The following is a 23,162-nucleotide window of genomic DNA, read 5'->3' as shown; positions in this document are numbered from 1 at the left end:
GGTATTTACACACGCACCATCTTTTCACTACCTACAGAACAGCTATGTGAAGCGAAATCCCTCAGTAATGTGTGGATTTGTGAGGTGGAAGTAGCCCAAGAAAATGTAAGAGGCACATGAGTTTGGGAAGTGGACTTGGCCGGGCGAGAGACAGAGCGAGAGAGTTATAGAGATAGAGTGTATATTATGATGAGTGGAAGCGGATTCATTGCCTCGATTCTTCTGTCTGGGAAATAATCCCGCCGGAAGCCTGAAAATAAGTCACTTGGAGGCATTTATTAGAGCAGCGGTGTTGCCTTTGAGCACAAATCACGGCTGAAGCAGGCAGGCCCCGTCCCAACACCACTGTGCTAACAGGACCGGCATGTTCAACTAAACTAGCAGGTGTAGAACAGAGGACTTTTGTAGACTGATGTTATTTGATTTTGTCTCAAATGGGACAAAGTGCTTCAGTATGAATAGGACGATGGGCGTGGATTGATATTAGTATGGATGGGTATAGAAGGGGTATGGATGTCAGTATGGATGATGTCAGTACGGATGGGTATAGATGGGTATGGATGGATATCAGTGTGGGTGGATTTCAGTGTGGAAAGATATAGATGGGTATGGATGGATATAGATGGGTGTAGATGGGTATGGATGGATGTCTGGATGGGTTTGGATGGGTATGAATGGATGTCAGTGTGGATGGATGTCTGTATAGATGGGTGTAGATGGGTATGGATGGATGTCAGTGTAGATGGGTATGGATGGATGTCAGTGTAGATGGGTATGGATGGATGTCAGTGTAGATGGGTATGGATGGATGTCAGTGTAGATGGGTGTGGATGAATGTCTGTATGGATGGATGGGTATAGATGGGTGTAGATGGGTATGGATGGATGTCAGTATGGATGGGTATGGAGGGAAATTAATATGGAAAGGCATAGATGGTGATGGTGGATGCTTAACATGATAATGGTGGTGTACAGGAGAAAAAGAAGGTTGGTGCAAGAGAGGAGCGAGAGAAAGGTGGTGTAGAGGAGCGAGAGAGGGAGAGGTATAGAGGAAATGAAGAACAGCTGGAGAGGAAGTCGAAAGCCCAGCAAGGAGCGCTGTAATCACTTTAACCTTGTTTCCGCGACAACCACGCTGTGTGTGTGAGCGAGCGAGTGAGAGAGGGAGGGAGAGAGATCAGACTCTCTGCAGCAGAAACAATCAGACGTTCCACAGAACAGAGATTTATACAGTTACTCTACACCTACAGCTAGATTCCCTGCCACACACCAGTAGATCACACTGCTGTATGAGTGATCAGATCCCCTGTCACATGCTGCTAGATCAGACAACTAAATCAGATCAGTAGATCAGACAACTAGATCAGATCAGTAGATCACACCACTAGATCACACTGCTATATCAGTGATCCTTACACATGTTGATTGATCATGTCACGAGATCAGACTAGTAGATCACACCACCCGTTCAGACCAGTAGATCACACCATGAGATCAGACTAGTAGATCGCACCACTAGATCAGACCAGTAGATCACACCACTAGATCACACTGCTTTATCAGTGATCAGGTCCACTGTCACATGCTGATGGATCACGCCACTAGATCAGACTAGTAGATCACACCACTGGATCAGACTGCTAAATAAATGATCGGATCCCCTGTCACATGCTGCTAGATAAGGCCAGTAGATCACACCTCTAGATCAGATCAGTAGATAACACCACTGGATCACACTGCTATTTAAGTGATCAGATCCCCTGTCATATGCTGATAGATCCAACTGCAATATTAATGCAATATCAGATCTCCCCTGGTGTTGCTAGATCACACCACTAGATCACACTACAGGTTTACATTAATACACACTGCTGTATTAATGAGTGTGTGTGTGTGTGTGTGTGATGAAGGCAGCTGCTCTGATTGGTACTTGTACTGCTGGCCATCTTAAACGTAAAGCAGCGAACGGCAAGCTTAGTATAAAGATGGAGGACCGGTCAAAGTTCCAGCAAGCAGACGAGCTGTGCATAGGTAGCTACAGATCCGTCCGCTGGCTTGAGAAACCGGCCTTTTCCTCCCCGTGGTTTATTTTATAGGATTTATTTATGGACTGAAGGACGTCAGAGTGCTCCAGCAGCAGCAGCAGCAGCATCGAGAAGCCTGAACTGTGTCCGCACTTCAGCCCATGTTTATAGATAACAGTGAGTCACTACTGGAGATCACTGCACACCTCCACACAGGCCGAGGAGTGTGTGGTGATGTAGGCCTGCAGTTAGCACCATGCTAAGTGGTGTACATAAACTTCCATTACTTATTAGCTACAATACCCTCATAGCCACTCCTGCAGCTTCATGTCCCCCACCTTCCAGTTATCCCTCTCCTCTTTTTTATACTTTCTCTCTCTCTCTCTCCGGCACTGTTGGCGTGTATGTCTCTCGCTCTTCTCTGTATTTTTAGCTGGGGGTGTGATTGGCTCACCTGCTTTACGTTTTAGGAAGCAGAGTGCTGACGCTCATCACAATCCAGCTTAATCCCCCTCTCCCACCTTCTCTCACTCACACACACATACACACACACACACACACACACATCTTTACATTTACACAGTTTACTGAAAACAGTGCGTCATACAGAAAGCACATGATCACGTCTATTACAGAGTCCCGAACACCTCCACACGGCTTAAGGAGAGCGTGGGACGATTTAGGCCTGCAGTTAGCACCATGCTAATTACTGTACATAAGCTGTACTGAGTTACATTAGCCTTGTAGCACCAGTGCTAAAACTAAAGCAACGTAAACAATCGTATTATCATATTACACTGTATATACGCATCACTTTTAGGAGGAGAACACCACTTACCCACCTGGAGAGGGTACAGCGGACTCTTTTAGCCATATCATATTGTAATGCATTAGTCTGGGGCACTAAGGTCGCTTCTCCACCGCAGGGAAGGTCAGCACAGTTAGCTAATCCAATTATATCCAATCATATCCAATATGGCGTAGGGATCCACTGGAAGAGCTGCAAGATCCCGGGTCTTAATATTCCCAGTACAGAAAATAGTGGCGGGTGAAGGGTGGAGAGTGTGGCGCACAGTAGCATGATAAAGTTAGCGTTTAGCACGGCCCCCCTGTTGGGCTCCTCCAACATCAGCACCACGCCATTAGCACGGCCCGGCTCGTTCAGTGGAAGCTAGCATACCCTTCGCCTACTTTTCTGACTGTATATAGTCTTTTCTGCCAGATCCACAGCTATAGCTATCCGTTAGCATAGTGCTAACTGCATGCAAGCCGCCACACTCACTTCACAAACATTATTTGGCACAGCATCTATGGTGGTCTTGGTGTGGTTTGAAACCTATGTGATTTGCTAACAGATGAGTTACGGCTTCAGGAAGTTAGCTAGCTGTAGTTGTAGTGCAAGATTTAGCAACTCAGCAAATGGAAAAGGTCACCGTCACCGGGCTAACGGGTCGGCACCGGCGCATGGACCATGTTTTTTATGATGGCCTTATTTCTGTCAGGGTTCAGGGTTTGAATTTGCATAGTTTTAAATCATTTACATATATGGATGCTGCTGGACTGCGCTAGAGAAGCTTGATTCTGAATTTCTGTCTGGAGTTATTCCACATATCTGCCGTCCTGTGTGTGTTGAGGTCTACGCCTATAGGCAGGGATTAACCTATATCAGTTTAGGAGTGCTGGAGTAGATGATGGCCGGTTATAAGCTGAATGTTGTCTGGATTCACTGTGGAAACAGGAACTGGGATTCTGACTCCTGCCAGACTGATGGAATCGAACTGTGGTGGAATTTGAGAATTTGTGATACACTGAATAGTTTCGGGTCATTTTCTAGAATCTTAATCAAATGGCTTTGAGAGCACTAATGCATGTGTACAAGCACACACTCGCGCACACACTCGCGCACACACACTCGCAGTGCTGAGCTGCAGGACCAGAGGACAGATTCTGCTCTGCTGTCATAATTCATGTCCTGTTTCAGTGTCGCTACAGAGTTACTCTGAGGACACACACTAGCCTGACTGTCTCCCGGTCGATTCACTCACATCCAAACCCAACTGTGTGTGTGTGTGTGTGTGTGTGTGTGTGTCCAAAACCAGATTGTGCCCCCCAGCTCAAATGCTATTTTGATCCCCTTAATTATCAAATGTCACATAAAGTATGCATAGCTCAATGTGAACTAATTGAAGGTAGATCAGCTGTTTGTCACAACCTGTGCTTAGATAGCATCCTGCTAACTGCTAAAAATCCCATTCACCCTAATGAGTGACTGTAGCTCCTCCTCCTCAGTCTATATCACAATACCTACATTTAGAGTTATTAATATTCACCCTAATGAGAGACTGTAGCTCCGCCTCCTCAGTGTATATCACAATACCGTGAGAGCGTGTTAATGGGAGACTCTGCTGGTACCCTTTATGTGGTCTTGCTAATTTGACTGAGAACACATTGACGTAGCTGTGCTGTGTTCACACCCTGTTTCAGTAAAGGGAAATTTGCATATTACTTTACCTGGTAGAGGTGTTTAACATTACAGAAGAAGAAGAGTGTGTGTAGATGTGTGTGTGTCACAGGATAGCGTGCAAAGCTGCTAACTGTACATAATAGTAGTCATAGTAGTGTTTACACATGCATTTCTGGACAGTGTGAGAGCTGCAGAAGCTTGATCTGAAGGTGGAGCAGCATGTGGGCGGAGGTGGTGGAGTAATACTACAGGATTTTACACTAATATGACTCTATGGGTTCTGCAGCGTTACACAGCAGCAGTTCTGGAGAGAGGTTCTCCTCCTGCAGCTCCACCACCAAACCTCCATAGTGCAGTAGCAGCAGCAGCGCTCCGGCCCGGAGTGGGAATGACGGAGACGCCCTGTTAGTTCTCCCCGTTCCAGTCAGTGGAGCGTCAGCAGGATCCTGCAGCTGCTGGTTTAAGGTGGAGCTGATACTGAAGGTTAGATAGATAGATAGATCACTTTATTTATCCCACGGGAAAAGTCAGTTTTTACAGCAGCAAAATCAAACAAAAGAACAGCATAATAAAGACACTTAAAATAGTAGTAAGGTTGCTGTAGGTCTTACGAGCTCTACCAGGTGGTTATTTAGCTGGTCAGTCGTCCGGCAGTGAGCTGCTTGTGTCTGTACAGCGTGTTGAAAGCGGTGTATGTACGCCAGGCTGCAGTTTGTGGATGTTTTCCGCAGCAGGCCGTGCCTGTCTACTAAATCGCCTTCCAGGAACAGCCTGAAAAATGACAAATTACTGTTTAAGATCTTCAGTCTGTAATGGTTACAGTTGAGCTGCGACTCCCTTGACTTGCGTGTTGCCAGAAATGTCTTTTTGGAGGAATAAATGTTGAAGGAGTCAGCGGATTTCCTGCGCTGTGCGTCAGTGAGCTGTTAAGGAGGTGGCTTTTAGTTCATTCAGGCTCAGAAGTGAAGCTCTGAGGTTACTGCGGGTCAGTCCTGTAGATTGGCCCTGGAGCTGCGACCTTAAAGGAACAGTTTATGAAAACTCTGATGATCATGATTGATCACTGACCCCAGACTTAGTCCATCAGCCGAGACATGTCCGGTGTCTGACGTGTGCTTCATTAGTTTACAACAGGCGGTTATATGCCAGGCTAACCTTGCTAACAAACACTGGCCTTGAGGGTGATGATGTAGCTCCAGATATGGATTAAATGTATATTATTAATAAGTCTGTGTGTGCTGGTTTAGTAAATCTTTGGACAGGTTTTGGAGATGAGTATCACTCTGAGAGCCGTGGAGGTCTCTGATAATGTGTAATGCTGTACATACAGGCGATTCTGCACTGCAGGCAGATCCACACGGATACTCTGCAGGAAGTATCAGATGTCTGCATCAATGGACGGATTCTATTTTAGTGTGAGCTTTACTGCGGGTGTGATCTGATATTTGTGCAAATCAGCATGTTCTCCCTATCCTGTTATCCTGGACTTTTAAAAAAGGAAAGAAAGAAGAGCTTTTACAGGATTGATTTCTGTAAGTGATAGAAATCCCAGTTATTGATGATGATTTCATATGTATATATAATTTATGGGAATTAGATGAATGTTGATTGGGATGAATGGGGATATGGGTTGATGGGAATAAGGGTGGGTGTTAGTGGGGAATGGATGAGGATAAGGGTGGATGTTGATGGGGAATGGAAGGGGATATGGGTGGATGTTGATGGGGAATGGACGGGGATAATGGTAGATGTTGATGGGGAATGAATGGGGATCTGGGTGGATGTTGATGCGGATATGGGTGGATGTTGATGGGGAATGAATGGGGATCTGGGTGGATGTTGATGCGGATATGGGTGGATGTTGATGGGGAATGGATGGGGACAATGATAGATGTTGAGGAGATAAGGGTGGATGGTAATGGGAATATGAGTGGATAGTAATGGGGAATGTATGGGCATAAGGGTGGATGTTGATGGGGATAAGGGTAGATGTTGGTGGGGAATGGATGGGAATAAGGGTGGATGTTGATGGGGATATGGGTGGATAGTGATGGTGAATGTATGGGCATAAGGGTGGATGTTGATGGGGAATGGATGGGAATAAGGGTGGATGTTGATGGGGATATGGGTGGATAGTGATGGTGAATGGATGGGGATAAGGGTGGATGTTGATGGGTAATAAATAGGAATAAGGATGGATGGATTGGGATGTATGTGGACAGGGTGAATGTAGAACAATGTGGATGAGGATGGATATTAATAAGGAAGGATGTGTGAGGAATCTGGATGGGGTGGGGTGGATGTAGAAGAACAGGGATTGGTGGAGCTTGGAGGGTATAAGTAGTGCCGTCTGCTCTGTTGTATATGGTTTAAACAGACATGAATGAAATGGGGCTCTTCAGAGGTTCTTCGGTAAAAGCACCACCACTACAGCACAAACACCCATTTTAGTGCCTGATTGAATGGACATGTGGTTCTTCTGTGTGATGGAGGGCATGCTGTGTACGCTTCTTCAGAGAACCAGTTCAAAAACCAAATCAATATAAATGTAAATTGTCTTGATATTTGCTATAAATTATTGTGATTTTATTATTGTGAGTTTTTATGGACTGGTAAAGTTGATCAGATGTCAGGAAACTAAAAATGCTTGGTGTACCTTGTGATGTTGTGGTCATTTTGCTGCATCACCCACCCCCAACTGGAAGACAATTGAAAGAGAAGACACAGTAACCATGCTTTACATATAATCTCCCACTGTTCGGCCGCACCTACTCCCCAGTACGGCGCTGTACCACATTCAGCCTCGGAGCCCCGAATAACAGTTTCCATACAGAAGCTTTATTGTTTAGGTCGGATCTTCACGAGAGCCCGCAGTGCCACGCTTTAGTTCAGCCCGCCTTTACACGCTCAGAGAGAGAGGCTTCCGGGCGGCGCCGAGCGTGCGAGACAGGAGCTCCGAGGACGGCCAGTGTTTACTTTATAGCCGCTAAGGCGCTAACAGTGGCTAATGCTGGTCTGGGCACAGAAAACAAAGGTGACCTGAGTACCTGTGTTCAGTGAAAACAAACCGGCTCTAAACATAGTCTCTATTCCAGCCCTTTTCCATGTGCTTATGTGTTTAAGGAGCACGAGGCGTGGCTCCCTGGAACTCTTAACACACGGCTTCGTGCCACAGGATGTAAAAGAAAGACAGGGCCTCCTTTTCCAAAGGTGAAGGCCGGGACTATTGGAGGAAGAGGCTTTTGTTATGGTGTTCCACTGTGATGCGGTCACTGCTCTTTATTATAACAGTAAAGGGCAGCGATGGGCTTCCGGCGCACTGCTGCTCAACACTGTGGCCTCGCTCAGGCTACAGATACTGGATCTATACACTGAAAGATCCAGAGCAGTGGTCCCCAACCCTGGTCCAGGAGGCCTACTGTCCTGCATGTATGCTGTAATCCACCCACTTTAACTCTGTTAGGGAGTTGAGTAGTTGGATCAGATGTGCGGTATGGTGGTTCTCCTCGATCAAGGTTGGGACCACTGCTTTAGCGATCGCCACAAGCAGGAGAATGTTCCACACAGCAGTCCGATTTCAGTCATGTGGCTAAAATCTGATCAGGATACAATCCAGATACTACTCAAATGAAGTGACCAGCGATCAATTAATATATTAACGCCAATGTAATTATATTACACAAACAACGTCATAATAGGGCTGAGCGATGTACATGTAATCACAGACTAAACACATCAGTATCAGATTCTTTTAAACTACTGTTCAGATCCTCTCCTGTACTGAACACAGTGACAGAGATAAATTCATCACGATGCGCTAAAATATCGTCATATTGCCCAGCAGAACCTCATAATGATATTCACAAAGAGCACAGAGGTGTTCTTCACTCTGCAGCTCAGGTTCCTTCACTCTGCAAAGCCTCAGGCTCCCCAACCAAAAGAGCAGCACAGTCTCTGATGATTATCTAAACAGCGTGGTGGAGCCTGCTGAGATTGCGCTCTTGAACAGGAAAGGTGTATCTGAGCTGCTTCCATGAGCACTTATCTGTAAGTGGATCTGGGTAGGAGCCTCTGCCGAATACCATCAGACTGATGAAGCTGTACCAGTTCTCAGAGCCGAGGCAGCGGGTAGACGTACAATAGACGGACGTGCTCAATGTCTTGGCTACGAGGCTAACCCAGCTGTCAAGTAATAGACAAAGGTACCATGCTAATTGCTAGCATTCATTACTTGTTAGCATTAGCCTTGTAGCTCCAGTCTTTTTTTTTTATTTCAGTTTTCACTGACCCGTTGCTTTAGGTTGCACACCAAATCTCTGAACTCCTGGTCTGTTTAGAATGACATCTCCCAGACCAGGCCTCAGTGTCTCAGACCGTCTTCACTGAGCTTTCAGTGCAGAAGCAGTCAAGCTGTCAAGCTGTCAAGTAATGGACAAAGGTACCATGCTAATTGCTAGCATTCATGACGTGTTAGCATTAGCCTCGTAGCTCCGGTCATTTTTTTATTTCAGTTTTCACTGACCCGTTACTTTAGGTTGCACACCAAATTCCTGAACTCCTGGTCTGTTTAGAATGACATCATCGGACAGTGAGGGGTGTGTTTTGGTGTTTCTGTGGCTCTGGGAAGACTCTTTCATTGAAGTGACCACTATGTGTGTGTGTGTGTGTGCGTGTGTGTGTGTGACCCGCTGGGCATTAAGGCAGAAGAAGCCGCAGGGCTGAGCGCCGGTGCAGGGCAGGGAGTTTACATGACACACTCGTCCGCTGGAGGAAGTTGCAAATGGCTTCCCAGAATCAAACAAATGGCCATTCTTTAAAGAGCAGAGCTGTTTTCCTTAGATTACACCACAGCATTTACATCTGCCCCCACAGGAAAAAATAACCCATTCATGCTCTACCTGTATACATTTATATATATATAACCCATTCACTGTGTTTGCATATGTCTATGTGTGTGTGTGTGTGTGTGTGTATTCCATTCATACTGTACATGTCTACATACACCATATTTGTACCGTATCTGTAAACCTGTATTCATATATATATATATATATATAAACAATACTTTATATGATATAACGAATTAATACAGATATAAATTGCCATTTGTCATTTCTTTTTTTGGCACATTTAGTGCAGTCTACCACCACCAAATTAAAGTAAAAGGATTGGTTCCATGGATCGGACTAATTATCCAGTACCTGATCCAGCTAATTTTGTTAATATCGGGACCGATATCCAATTCTCATATCAGATTGGTGCATCCCTAATATATATATATATATATATATATATATATATTAAAACCACCTGCCTAATATTAAGTAGGTGCCACCAAAACAGCTCTGACAGCTCTGACCCAGGCATGGACTCCACAGGATGTCTGAATGTGGCCGATGTGGCCGGTTCTCCAGTTGTCCTTCCTTGGAGCACTTTTGGCAGGTCCTGACCACTGCATACCAGGAGGGAACACTCCCCACAAGGCCTGCCTGATGTTCTGGAGATGTTCTGACTCAGTCATTGTCTAGAACATCACAGTTTGGTCGCAGATTCTTATGCTTGTCCAGTTTTCTTGCTTCAGCACCTTCAAGAACTGACCGTTCACTCACTGCCTAATATGTAGATCCACCCCTCGACAGACAGGAGCTACTGGAACCAGAACATCAGGGTTCTTCACTTCAACTGGCAATGGTTTTAATGGTACTGAAGGCTGAGTGGTGTGTGTGTGTGTGTGTGTGTATGAATGTATGTGACTCAAGTCTGAACTTTTCTGTAAAACCACTTACACTCAGACAGTGTGTGTGTGTGTGTGTGTGTGTGTGTGTTTGTATAGAAATGGATTCTGATCGGTCGATGTAAAAAGGGTTGTAAGAGATGAACAAAATCAATTCTGCTCTTCAGTACAGTTTCCGGATGATGGTGTGTGTGTGTGTGTGTGTGTGTGTGTGTGAGAGAGAGAGAGAGAGACAGAGTCAGGATGTGGTTTACTGGCTGCTGTAACGATTCAGAGACAAGCACAGAATGACAGTGATATGCAGTTTAGTAAAGTGTGTGTGTTCATGCATTATAGAGAGAGTTACATGAGCAGACGCATCAATTGATCTCCACTTTCTGACGCTTCCTGTCAGTCATGTGTTTTTAGATGTGTATGTCTGGGGGGGGGGGGGGGGGGGGTATGGGGGCAGTTAGATCAGATTATGCTTCTTTAGGATGTGATTTGATTTGAATCCCGGTCTCATGTTTCATCACAATTCAGATAAAGTTTGATAATTCAGTGTAGAATTATTATTAGAAACACACATATCTAACCGGAGGACCTGTTCACTTCCCCAATCATCAGATCTGACGTTTCTCCATTAAGATCCGCTGGGTGAGAGATCCCGTCTCTGAGATCTGACCCGGTGACTGTAGGAAACACGGACGTCGTGGTTCCGTTCCCAACCGTCCTATAGAAATGAATCCAGGACTGTCCGCCATGTTGTCAAATTTACAACCAGAGTCTGCACACTAAAGACCAGAGGCGGAGCCAGACTCGTCTTCTCATTAGAATGCCTCTAGTAATGCCTCAGCCCCTTCTCCCAGACCGAGCCTCTGTGTCTCAGACCGTCTTCACTGAGCTTCCAGTGTAGAAGCAGAGCGGATTTCCCCCTGGATTCCCAGTTTGTCCGGTAAGTGGACGCTCCAACAGTAAAAGTGCAGCTCATGTAAGTTCAGCCAAGACTGTCTGTCAATCACTTCATTCCTAAGTGTAGCCCCGCCTTCTTACGATAGAGCAGAGTAAGGGTTAAAACAGATTTCTGGGGGGATTACAAATAGGGCCGATATCAGCACATGAGGAACTAACTGCTGAAGGTGGAGAGTCAGTTTAGAGAAGGGAAATGAGATGTGAAATGGGCGGAGTTCTAAAACTGAGACATATGAGAATGGGCGGAGCCACACATCATTCTGCAACCGAGTAGTTAGGTGAGTAGAAGATGAACTGGACCATGTGATACACATTTCAAAGCTTTATTCACAGTGCGTCCAAATATTTGTGGACACCCCTTCTAAAGAATGAATTCAGCTACTTTTAAGTTGCGCCCATTGCTGACACAGATGTGCAAAAGCACACACATACATCTTGTCTAGTCCTTGTAGAGAAGTACTGCCAATAGAATAGGACTCATACATAGGACTCAACATGCTGCCTAATAATGCCAGGCGTGGGCTAGAGGGATATAAAGCCCCCCAGCATTGCGCTGTGGAGCAGTGGAGGAACTGTGTTCTCTGGAATGATGGTGGTGGAGCTCCATCCAGTACTTTTAGGCAAACCGTCCCTAAGACTGATCAGGCTCCGGAGTGGTGGAGCACTGTTCTACTGTGCAGCGACTCCTGCACCTACATAAGCTTCATAGAAAAAGAGTCATCAGAAGAAAGCCTTTCTTTTTTTTTTGTTTATTAATGCTAAAGAAATGTGTCATCTTTAACCGTGTGTGTGTGTGTGTGTGTGTGTGTGTGTGTGTTTCACACCGACGTACACACCCGGTTTGGTTTTAACCATACAAGGCCGTGGAGGAGCTGCTGAGTAGCAGCTTTTTTTTCCTCTCATTCACAGCGTTGTGTAGTTCCTCTTCCGTTCACACACACACACACACACACACACACACACACACATATATTTATACATGTTTATACGCTCACGCCCCAACCCACACACAGCCCTTCTCAGCAAGTGAAACTAGGTTGTGGTGTCTGAGTGTGTGTGTGTGTGTGTGTGTGTGTGAGTGAGATGTATTCTCATTGCAGCTTTACCACCCTCTCTGCCCTCTGTGTTAGGTGTGTATTTCACACTCTTTGTGAGTTTTACGAGGTTTTGAGTGGAATATGACGGCTGACCCGTAAACCATGTGACCAGGGCGGTGGAGTGTGAATTTTTTTAATTTATTTTTAAATTTTTTTTAAGACAACCCAAAGTGTCAGGGTGCGTCCAGAGGGTTATAGATGGCGAGGGTATGATTCCGTGATGCACATTACAGCAGGGTCTTTTCCCCATCACGCAAGCCAAGTCCAGTCTCTGAAGAGTGCTTCCCTGGAGCTACGAGGCTAATGTAGCTAAAAGCCATGGGAGCTTATATCCCACCAATTAGCATTCCTCACACTTCACCTCAAACCACATTATCTACAAAAACATAGAACTGCAAACATCTTGAAGCCTGGATTTGGTCCATAGCTTTTTCCATGTTGATGCAATAAATAGACAAAAGTATTGGGACACCTCCTCATTCAAGGTTTCTTCTGAAATCAAGGGTATTAAAGAGCTGATCCTGCTTTAGTTGGTGTAACTGGCTCTGCTGTCCAGAGAAGAAGGCTTTGAGGATTGCTGTGAGGATTTGATTGATTGATCGCATTCTCCACCCCATCTCATCCCTAACCCAAGTATCAGCTGGAGTACCATCCATCATTCCAGAGAAACCAGTTCCACTGCTCCACAGCTCTAGCCCACGCCTGGCATTAGGCAGCATGGTGCCAATAGGTTCATGATGTTGATCTGCTCCAGATAGTCCTATATTATTGGCAGTACATCTCTAAAGGGACTAGACAAGCTGTGTGTGTGTGTGTGTGTGTGTGTGCGCATTTGAACATCTGTAATCCTTCAGCAATGGGTGCAAGTTAAAGTAGGTGACTAATGCATTCATCATAAGGGGTGTCCACAAACATTTGGACATATTAGTGTAGATAACAGCAGTCTGTGCACTCCACTATCGCTTTAACGATTCAGTGAGGGAGATCCTGATTCTTTAATGTGCAGTTTCCTCTGCAGTGCTTTTAGATTGATGGCCGATAGCAGCGGCGTTCCGCTCACCTGACTGTGACCTGAAACACCTGATTGGCACTGACATGTTCTCCACAGGCTGGTATGAGGAACCAGGTCAGAAATAGGTTGTTTGTGAATGGAGGAGATGCTAAATTTAGAATCCAGACTGGTGAAAGTGGCATTTATAGAAAGTGAAGAGGATTTCCTGCATGTAAATCAGGGTGTGGGAGGGAGGAGCTTAAGGAGGGCGTTGACCTTTAACACACTCAGCAGTGCTGACGTACAGTAATGTCCATCAGTGGAGCAGCAGTGGCGGTTCTACATCACGCTGTAGATACAGCACTCACAGAACCTGGGACTCATAAGGTGTCCAGGCTCAGACCTGACATGATTTCACCCACTCCTAGTCTCGTCCTGGACTAGGCCTCTGCACTTCTGGACTTATTCTGACCACTCCTGGTCTCAGTCTTGTCCATCCTTGGTATCGTGTCTTGACTCCAAGTCTCAGTCTTGACTCGTTGTCTTGTCCACTTTTGGTCTCTCTTTTGACTTGGCCTTGTGCACTCCTGGTATCAGTCTTGACTCTGTCTCTCCACCCTGCTGGTCTTGGACTTGACTCATTTTCATGACTCGTTCTCTCCACTCCTGGACTCTCTCCTAACTTGGTCTTGTCCACTCCTGGTCTTGGTCTTGTTCACCCCTGGACTCTGTCTCTTCTCTCTTGGTGTTGGCCTTAGTCTTGGCCTTTTCTTGTTCTCTCCACTCCTGGTTTTGGTCTTGTCCACTCCTGGTCTCTCCACACCTGGTCTCCGTCTTGATTTGGCCTGGTATATAATAGTTTTTACTGCAGCACTGTTAAAATCTTTACATGAAAATAAACCAAAACCTCAAATAAAAACTTGCTCGCCAAATGTGTGACCTTTCTGAAATTGCCTTTTTTCACGTTGACCAGCGTTACCATAACTGTGAGACATTTATAAATCCCTCTACCTCAGAATAGGACAGAATAATAAACACCAGAATAATGGAGAGAAAACTTAGGAAAGGAGTTCCAGGAGAGTCCAGCAGTTTCTGACGGTCAGTTCTTAATCGGCATGTTTTTCAGTTTGACGCAACAGTAATGATTCAGATTTATCACAGCTGTTCAATGCTTCTTATGTTTTGAGCTTTGAGCATCTGATCTTTAATCAGACTGGTTCCTTAAAGCGTGGGCACAGAGCTGAACCGAGGCCTGCAGGTTCCACATTCCTGTTGGCATGTTGTCGAAGCCACATTACTGACTGTGCGATTGCAGGGTGTGTGTGAGTGTGTGTCAGCGTGTGAAAGTGGTCGGGGGTGTGTTTGGTTAAGCCCGGCTGGATGAGCGGATGGGCTTTGCTCAGCTTCTCTTTTTTTTGTGTTGTTTTATGCAGATGATGTCATGGCCGTAACAGGGTGGAGTCAGAGCGGACCCTTATGGAACAAATTAAACAGGCTTACTGCGTCCACCAACACAAACAAGGGGGCTCGGTCAGCCCGTTGCTTTGAGTGTGTGTGTGTGTGTGAGAGAGAGAGAAAGAGCGAGAGACATACAGAAACACTAAAGCAGACACAACCCATTGATTCTTTCTCAGTTTTTGTTGGTTTTGTACAGTTTATTGATCAGATGTACAAAAGCACTCCTAAAATCCATTCTCTCGCTCAGCTGGATCACGTTTAGGTCCGGAAATTCAGCGTCTGAGCCGCGTTTCATGGTATAAATCCCAGCTGCATCAAATATGAATCATTTCAGTAACCAATGTTGGGCGATATGATGATATTTTAATGTAATCTGGATGATATTTCCTCACTTTCTGCTTTTCTGAGGAGCTCCTCAGTACATAAGTAAGGTCAGTGCTTAAAGTGCTGCAGAAACTGCAGAATCTGGGTGGTTTAGCTGGATTTTAGCCTAGCATTAAGCTGTATAGGCTGTTCGAGTGAATCTGGGGTCGGTGATCAATCATGTGCATTCTATTTTTGGCCAGACTCGTCCTTTAAAGCAGCATTATGTGAGAATTGGCATGACTTGCCCTTGGGCTCCCCCTACAGCCAGGAAGTAGAATTTCGCAATTTAAGCCAACTTTAAAGGAAATGCTTTTCATGTGTGTTTGTTGACAAGCTGAGAGATCCAGATTCATCACTGAAAGGTAGAGAAGCATATGGACTGAGGTGGAAGAGTAAGGCACTACCCTCCCTGTTGCAGGTCAGTGGAGCATCGACGTGATTCTGAAGCTGCTGTTTTAAGGTAAAACTGTCGCATAAAGCTGCTTTAAAAAAACTCTATAAAGCTTTATTTTGACCAGTCGTTACTCATGTGTTTGAGCACTCGTCGTTTGAGCTCGACTGACCGATACAACTACAAATACGGAGAGTTGCGGAAGTCAATGCTAGAAGGATTACGACTGTATCAGGTTTCTTCTCTCACCCTGAGGAGCCTGTAAACACAGTTTTCCAGCCGCTGTAGTGGTTCAGAAAGCCTGACTGTAGAAGCTGTGGTGTATTAAATGCTCTTCTCGCTCTAACCCAACCCTCGTCCCGGCAGCCCCAGCGCCCCGCTCTTGCCTCGCAGGCTGGCTGAGCAATTTTATCCAAATATTATGAATGTGTTAAACATCAAGGCCTGAAATGAATTACAAACTCCCGCGGAATGCTGCCGGCTTCCCAGGCCGTTTCTAAACACCCAGATTGGTGCTGGCCGGCCGCCACAGCATCCATACTGAATTATGAATTGACTTGGATGTAATGGGGTCAGCTGTTCTCCTGTTCCAGATGAAAACGGGGAAATGGGAGAGCTTTTAGCGGGCGCTCGGAGGAAACGGGCCATTACGGGAGATTATGGAGACCGGGGCCGATGAAGGAGGGCCGGAAAAGAAAGCTGCAGACCCCCTGCTGGAGTGTTGGTTATTGGACAGAAGGCTACAGAATGGATGTAGATGCACATGGGTACACTCACTCGGGCTGCTTGTTGTTGCAGTGCTACAGGTTGTGATTGGCCCTTAAATCAGCAGCTGCAGGATCATGCTGGCGCTCTAAGTCCGATTTGTATTGACTGCAGTGGAGTAAAAGTGAATTACACTCCCCGCCTGTAGGGGGAGCCCAGGAGCAATATAAAATGCTTGTTAATACTCACATTATACTGCATAATATGACTTCAGCGTTTCAGGTGGTCTCAGAGCGCAGGGTCACGGGTTCTTCTACATGTGTGAACAGCAAATGACCTCAGAACTGAGCTCCAGGTCATTTGTGGTTTTATATTTTGGTGGTTAAAGTTTATAAGTTTGTTTGTTCACTTCTTTTCCCTTTCGCTCTAGGGTGTCCAGACTTTTGCATTCGTCTGTGATTGAGCATGTTGTACCGCTTGTGTTGGTCAGTTATGCTGTGTGGTCAGTAAATACAGAGCACTACTGTTTTCTGTGTCTGAAGGAGAATGGAGTTGTTCTTAAATCATGAAGGCAGCAGCAGGAAGCTGTGTGTGTGTGTGTGTGTGTGTGTGTGTGTGTGTGTGTGTGGTAACGCCCGGCGCGGGGCAGGTGTCCTGCTGTATTACGTCAGTACAGTCACACACAGCGCAGGTTGCAGTACACTGGGGGAGTGTCCAGCTGTTTCCTGACCGCTGTACAGAGGAACTGCTTTAAAAAACAGCTGAGAAAAAAACAGACTACCGTCCAGAAAAAAATATATTATAATAAAACATACAGTATTCAATATTATAACCTAAATATTCAACATTTCTAATATATTTAATTATTTTAATTATTTTATTTTATCCAATTTATTTTTATTTTTCTGGATTTTATTATTATTGGAAATTCATCCTGGATATTAGTTTAGAACTTCATTCTGATGTTGGTTTTATAAGAAATTAATTTTGGATTTATTTCTAGTATTCTATTCTGGATGCTAATTTTATTAAAATTAAATTCTGTATAATCATTTTGTTGTTGGAAATTCATTCTGGATATTAGTTTTATTAGAACTTCCTCTTACGTGTCAGTTTTATTAGAAATTCATACTGGGTGTTCTTTTTCTTTTCTTTTTTTAATGGAAATTCTGCATATTAATATTATAACTTTATACAGGATTTTAGTTTTATTGAATGAATTCTAATAATTGTACTACTGCTTCATTCTGGGTGTTAATTATTAGAAATTCATACTGGATGATTATTTTATATTAACCTTATATTAACATTTTTAACAATGCTGTTATTTTGTATCTGCTGCTGAGGCTCATCTGGCTATTAAATTCACCTTATCTTTACTTTGCTGTTTCCCACGGTCAGGCTTAACCTTCGCTCAGGACCTAATCCTGGTCCTAATCCTGGTCCTAATACTGGTCCTAATCCTAATCCTGAAGCAGCTGATATTAAAGAGAGTTTAAGTAGATCAGGGTGTTTCTAGATCAGATATGAGACCATCCAAATAAACACTGCTGAAAAAGTGCACTGTTATTGTAACTGTTTCATACTCACTCTCTCTCTCACACACACACACACACACACACACACACACACACACACACACAGGCCTGGCTGGACAGGGCCTGACTCATGCCATGGTTGGAATTCTTGGACAGGATCCTGACGCACTTTGTTTCTGATAACAATTAAATGTGCTGACACACACACACACACACACACACACACACACACACACACTAACACATACACACACTCTAACACACACACAGTCTGAGCGCTCGTAAATGCCTAACGACAGGACATGCTTTTTTCCAGCAGACTTTGCCCCCTTCTCTCTGCTTTGTGTGTGTGTGTGTGTGTGTGTGTGTATGTGTGTGTGTGTGTGTGTGTGTGTGTGCATGCATGCGTCTGCATAATATATCTGGAACAGAAAATAATTACATATACTCACACATATACATACACAGATCAGCCATTACATTAAAACCACTGGCAGCTGAAGTGAAGAAAACTGATGATCTGGGTCCAGCGGCTCCTGTCTGTCGAGGGGTGGAGCTACATGTCTGTCAGTGAACGGTCAGTTCTTGAAGGTGCTTAAACAGGAAAAATGGACAAGCTTAAGAATCTGAGACACTGTGATGTTCTAGACGACTGGGTCAGAACATCTCCAGAACATCAGGCAGATGTTATAGGGGAGTGTTGCTGGTATGTAGTGGTCAGTACTGACCAAAAGTGCTCAAAGGAAGCACAACCGGGGTCATGGGCATCCAATGTTTTGGTGGCACAAGGGCGGACTACTCAGTATAAGGTGTATAAGCATTAGGTGGTACTAATGTTGTGGCAGATCAGCATTTACTTGCCTATATGTATAATACATATGGGATGAAGTCACGTCCTGACATAAATGTATAAAAATAAGTGTGTGTGTGTGTGTGTGTGTGCACTGTTGACTTTTCAGGAGGAGTTTCTCAGGTCAGTGTGTGTGATGTCAGTAATGAAGATGAAAGACGAGTTTGTGGAGGTTCCCTCTGTACAGAAAGGGCAGGATTAACCACACACACACTGTTAGCTTCTCTACCTGTGTGTGTGTGTGTGTGTGTGTGTGTGTGTTTACTCATTTAGTTTTAAACTGGAGCTACGAGCTAAGTAGCTACAAAGCAGTGGAAGCTTATGTACACCAGTTAGCATGGTGCTAACTGCAGGCCTAAAAGTATTGGGACACCTACATATTCCATCCATTCTAACCCCACAGGCTGTATTAATAAGGAGCTGGTCCCCCTTTGCTCTAAGCTCTACCAGCAGCAGCAGCAGGTCTGGAGCTCTGCTGCAGTTACTGGAGGCTTTTCTGCACTCTGCTCTGAGCTCAGCACTCGGCCCTGACCCCGCTCTGTAACTTTACGTGGTCTGACAGACACTCGGTGGACACTGAGCTGCTCTCTGTGAGCTGTTCCTCCTAAACTCTTCCACTGTTCAATAATAACACCACTCACAGCTGATGGAGGAAGATCTAGGAGGGAGGAGATTTCACCAGCTGACTTGTTGTTGGTGGTGCAGCGGTGTCTCCTATTACATACAGACCCACGCTGGAGTTCAGTGAGCTCTTCAGAACCTCCCGTTCTTTCACTGATGTGTGGAAGAAAGACAGACTGCAGGACTAGAGGCTGGATTTATACACCTGTAGCTGAATGGGACTGAATGAGACACCTGAATTCAGTGATTAAGAGGGGTGTCCCAATACTTTTGTCCATATGGTGTATGCTGGTATTGCTAAAAACAGCAGCAGGAGCTTGAGTTTTACTAACACTAATAATAACGGCTCTGGATTAATCAGGCTGGGTTGGGCTTCGGTTCCTGTTCTGAGAGACACTGCAGCTCTAGAAGTTACTCAGTACTTCAGTAGATCTTTGAGCTTCTGTGTTCTGCTGGGTTTTGGAGACCCTCAGAATTCAGAAGTTGGCGGAGAATGTGGTGTTGTGTTGCCATGGTAATCATCGCTATTGAGAAATAAAAAAGCACAAACAAAGGAGCGTTGCCTAACAGTGGTCAGCAGCCTGACCTTGATGTTTACGTCCGGTGGTGGTGGTAGGCCGTGTGGACAGTCGTGTGATTAGCAGAAAAACAACGTTATAAAAAACACAAATATGGTGTTCATTTGTGTTCAGTGGCCGTGCTGTTTGACCAGCCATAACATTAAAACCACCGGCAGCTGAAGTGAAGAACATTGATTATCTTCATCCACAGCGGCTCCTGTAAAGGGTGGACGGTCAGTTCTTGAAGGTGAGGTGACAAGCGTAAGAATCGTAACTGTGATGTTCTAGATGAGTCAGACTGGGTCAGAACATCTCCAGAACATCAGGTGGATCTTGTGGGGTGTTCCCTCCTGGTATGCAGTGGTCAGTACCTACCAGAAGGTAGGAAGGACAACTAGGGTCGTGAGTGCCCAAGGCTCTCACTGATGCTCATGGAGGTCCCACCTCACTACTTACAGGAGGATCTGCTGCTAACGTCAGTGTTGGTGTCCCAGATATCACAGCAGGACACCTTCAGAGGTCTTCTGGTGTCCATGCCTCGACGGGTCAGAGCTGTTGTGGCGGCATGAGGGGTACCTGCTGTATATTAAGCAGGTGGTTTTAATATTATGGCTGAGCGATATATATATTTATTATATGATGTTTTAGGATGTTGGAGTTAATAAATCAGTGAAATCAGAACCTTCTGACCTTCAGGGTCGAGCAGCGCAGTCGTGTAGTCTGATCCTCCTCTCTGCAGTTTAAAGTGTTTACTGTGGCTTTTTGTGCTGTTTGCTCTGAGACTGACAGCACAGGCATTGTGGGTAATGATGGGAAGCGAACTTTGTTGACCTTCGAATGGCGTAATGCAACGCCGACCACTAGAGCATTCACTCACTCCAAAACACACACACGCACACACACACACACACACACACGCACAGGGAGAGTTGGGGTTGTGTAAGATGCAGCTCCTGGCTGTTGGTGGTTGTGCTGGTGCTGCTGGGCTCAGGCTGTGGGCTGGAGGCCCAGTGTGTGCAGCTTTTTCTGAATCACTGGAACAAACGCAAGAGCAGAGCAGTGGAGTACAGTTACAGCCAAAACTGAATGGTAGAATATTCTCACACCCACACAGCTGGTCTCCTCATACTAAAGAAAGGCATTAAAACGGACAAATTATATACATATTATTTTATTATTATTATCATTATTATTAGCTTCATGATCTGCAACTTATTGCATTAAAACAAAACACTTAATCAATTATCAGCTCAGAGTTATATATTGGGGCCTCTCTAGTAGTAGGCCTACTACTACTAATATAAATAATAATAATAATATTAATAGGCACTAATGAGACCATCCTATCCTTGTTGATCATTAATAGAATAATAGAATAGAATTTTGTAGCTCTGCTGAAAACTCCAGCTCTGGGCCCGAGCTTGCGCAGTTAGCAGGTTTTAGATGTTTTAAGCTGGTCCTTGATGGTCAGTGTGGTTGAAAAGATGGTCATCCAGGTTAAAACACCTCACACTGGTTAGCCGGTTGGTTATTTCTTTATTTATTTTGATGGCTTGGTTGGTCGACCAGCATGGGTATGAACAAGCTTGCTCACACTGGTTGTTTAGCTTGGTCAGGATTGGCTATGCTATCAACATGTCCAGCTTCAACTGGCCAGACTAGTTTTTTTCGGCAGGGTGAGCATGCTTGTTTACTATTATTACTATAAACTACTGTTATCTATCATTTTCTTAATTTTCTCGATTGCAAGTCTGAGTTTTTACTCATTGTTCGCAGCAGGGGTGCACCGATACGGGCATTCTGGGCTGATACATGATGTTGTTGATGTTAGAGTTGGGCAATATTACTATGAATATATCATATTGTGATTTCCTTTGTTATTATGATACACAGTACACTCTCTGACCATATTGTGCATATGTCATCAGTGCTTAAAGGCAGTGTGCATGATTCTGGAGAATGACGGGTGATATTTGAACTCAACAGCAAACATTCGCTGAATTTTGTTCAGTGTAGTGGTTGGAAATCACATACAGCTCCTTTAAAGAACACTGATCAACTGCATGACAGTGTCATTAGTCCTAATTTTAAGTTTAACTGGATGTGTAGTAGATTTTGATTGTAAATCACTGTACTAGATATGGGATAGTATTTAAATGACAGTTTTTAAGACTCTGCCACTGCTGATGTGTTTTGTCTGCACATTAAAATATCACGATATATATCATGTATTGTGAAAATGTCTTTTAATATCATTATGTAACATTTTCACCACCACTTTCACCAGCCCTAGTTGATGGACATATCTGCAGCTGGTGAAACCCACCCGGGTCACCTATAGCAGTGTTAGCCTGCTTGTCTGGACCCCTTTATGTCCGGATGTGCTTGAATGGTTCTGTAAGACCGAGATTGTGCCAGAAGCTCCATGTTAAAGGATGAGAGAACTGCTGAAGTGCTCTCTCTCTCTGCCAGGGCTGAATGACGTACTGCAGCATTCCTGTCTTTATTGATTAAAGATGGAAATATATGTGTGTGTGTGTGTGTGTGTGTGTGTGTGTGTGTGTGTGTGCGCAGTGCCGAGGCTAACCTGATGACCCCATTCCTCTGCAGGATGTGTTGTTTGGACCAGTTTCTCCCTCTTACATTTCTGCATTTGGCTGAAGTCTGAAGTGGGCTCCTTCGGTGTTAGCACTGGGGTGACGAGGCTAATGTGGCGAACAAGTGATAGAAGATGGTGTTAGCAATTAGCGCGGCGCTAACCGCATGCCTGAATCATCACACGCTCTCCTCACACCGCGTGGTGGTGTTTAGGAGTCTGTAGCAGACTTCTTGAAGCCTGAGATCTCGCCATACTTCAGTCCATGTGTGCAGATAACAGTGAGTCACGCAGTGTCAGAAACCACATCAGCCCGTCTGTGAGCGTGTAGTAAACGTCCGGCTCCTCTCTCTTGGGGCAGGGGACGTATTTTCGACCCGCTCTGACGTCAGAAATGGCTCTCACTCACTTTAACAACAGCTTTCATGTGCTGGCGGAGATAGCAGATGCTGAGAACATTTTCCATGTGGTGCGAGGAGTGATTGGAGAGGCTGTGTTTAGAACTAACTCTATGAGTTCATTTTTGACATATACAAAATATATAATACTACATATGCAGTGTATATACAATACTATATATGCAGTGTATATACAATACTATATATGCAGTATATATAAAGCACTATATATGCAGTATATATAAAGCACTATATATGCAGTGTATATACAATACTATATATGCAGTATATATAAAGCACTATATATGCAGTGTATATATGGCCACTGCCATCCCGGTAATGCTGCTGTCGCCACGGCAACCTTTACATGGTTGATAAGAACTGTGTTCTGTGATCTGACTGAACGTATTGTGGGTTGG

At 44.8% G+C, this 23,162-nt stretch overlaps 1 protein-coding gene across 2 annotated transcripts in view; it reads left to right on the top strand.

Moving 5' to 3' along the window:
• The window catches only part of grk5l (G protein-coupled receptor kinase 5 like), a 65,115-nt gene that overhangs the window by 19,115 nt on the left and 22,838 nt on the right, over positions 1 to 23,162 (top strand). The gene's annotated exons all lie outside the window — the stretch shown is intronic.

Source organism: Salminus brasiliensis, chromosome 6, assembly GCF_030463535.1.
Source record: "Salminus brasiliensis chromosome 6, fSalBra1.hap2, whole genome shotgun sequence".
Lineage (NCBI taxonomy): Eukaryota > Metazoa > Chordata > Actinopteri > Characiformes > Bryconidae > Salminus > Salminus brasiliensis.
Note: the sequence above shows the minus strand (reverse complement) of the source record. Positions and strands in the feature narration are given on the sequence as shown.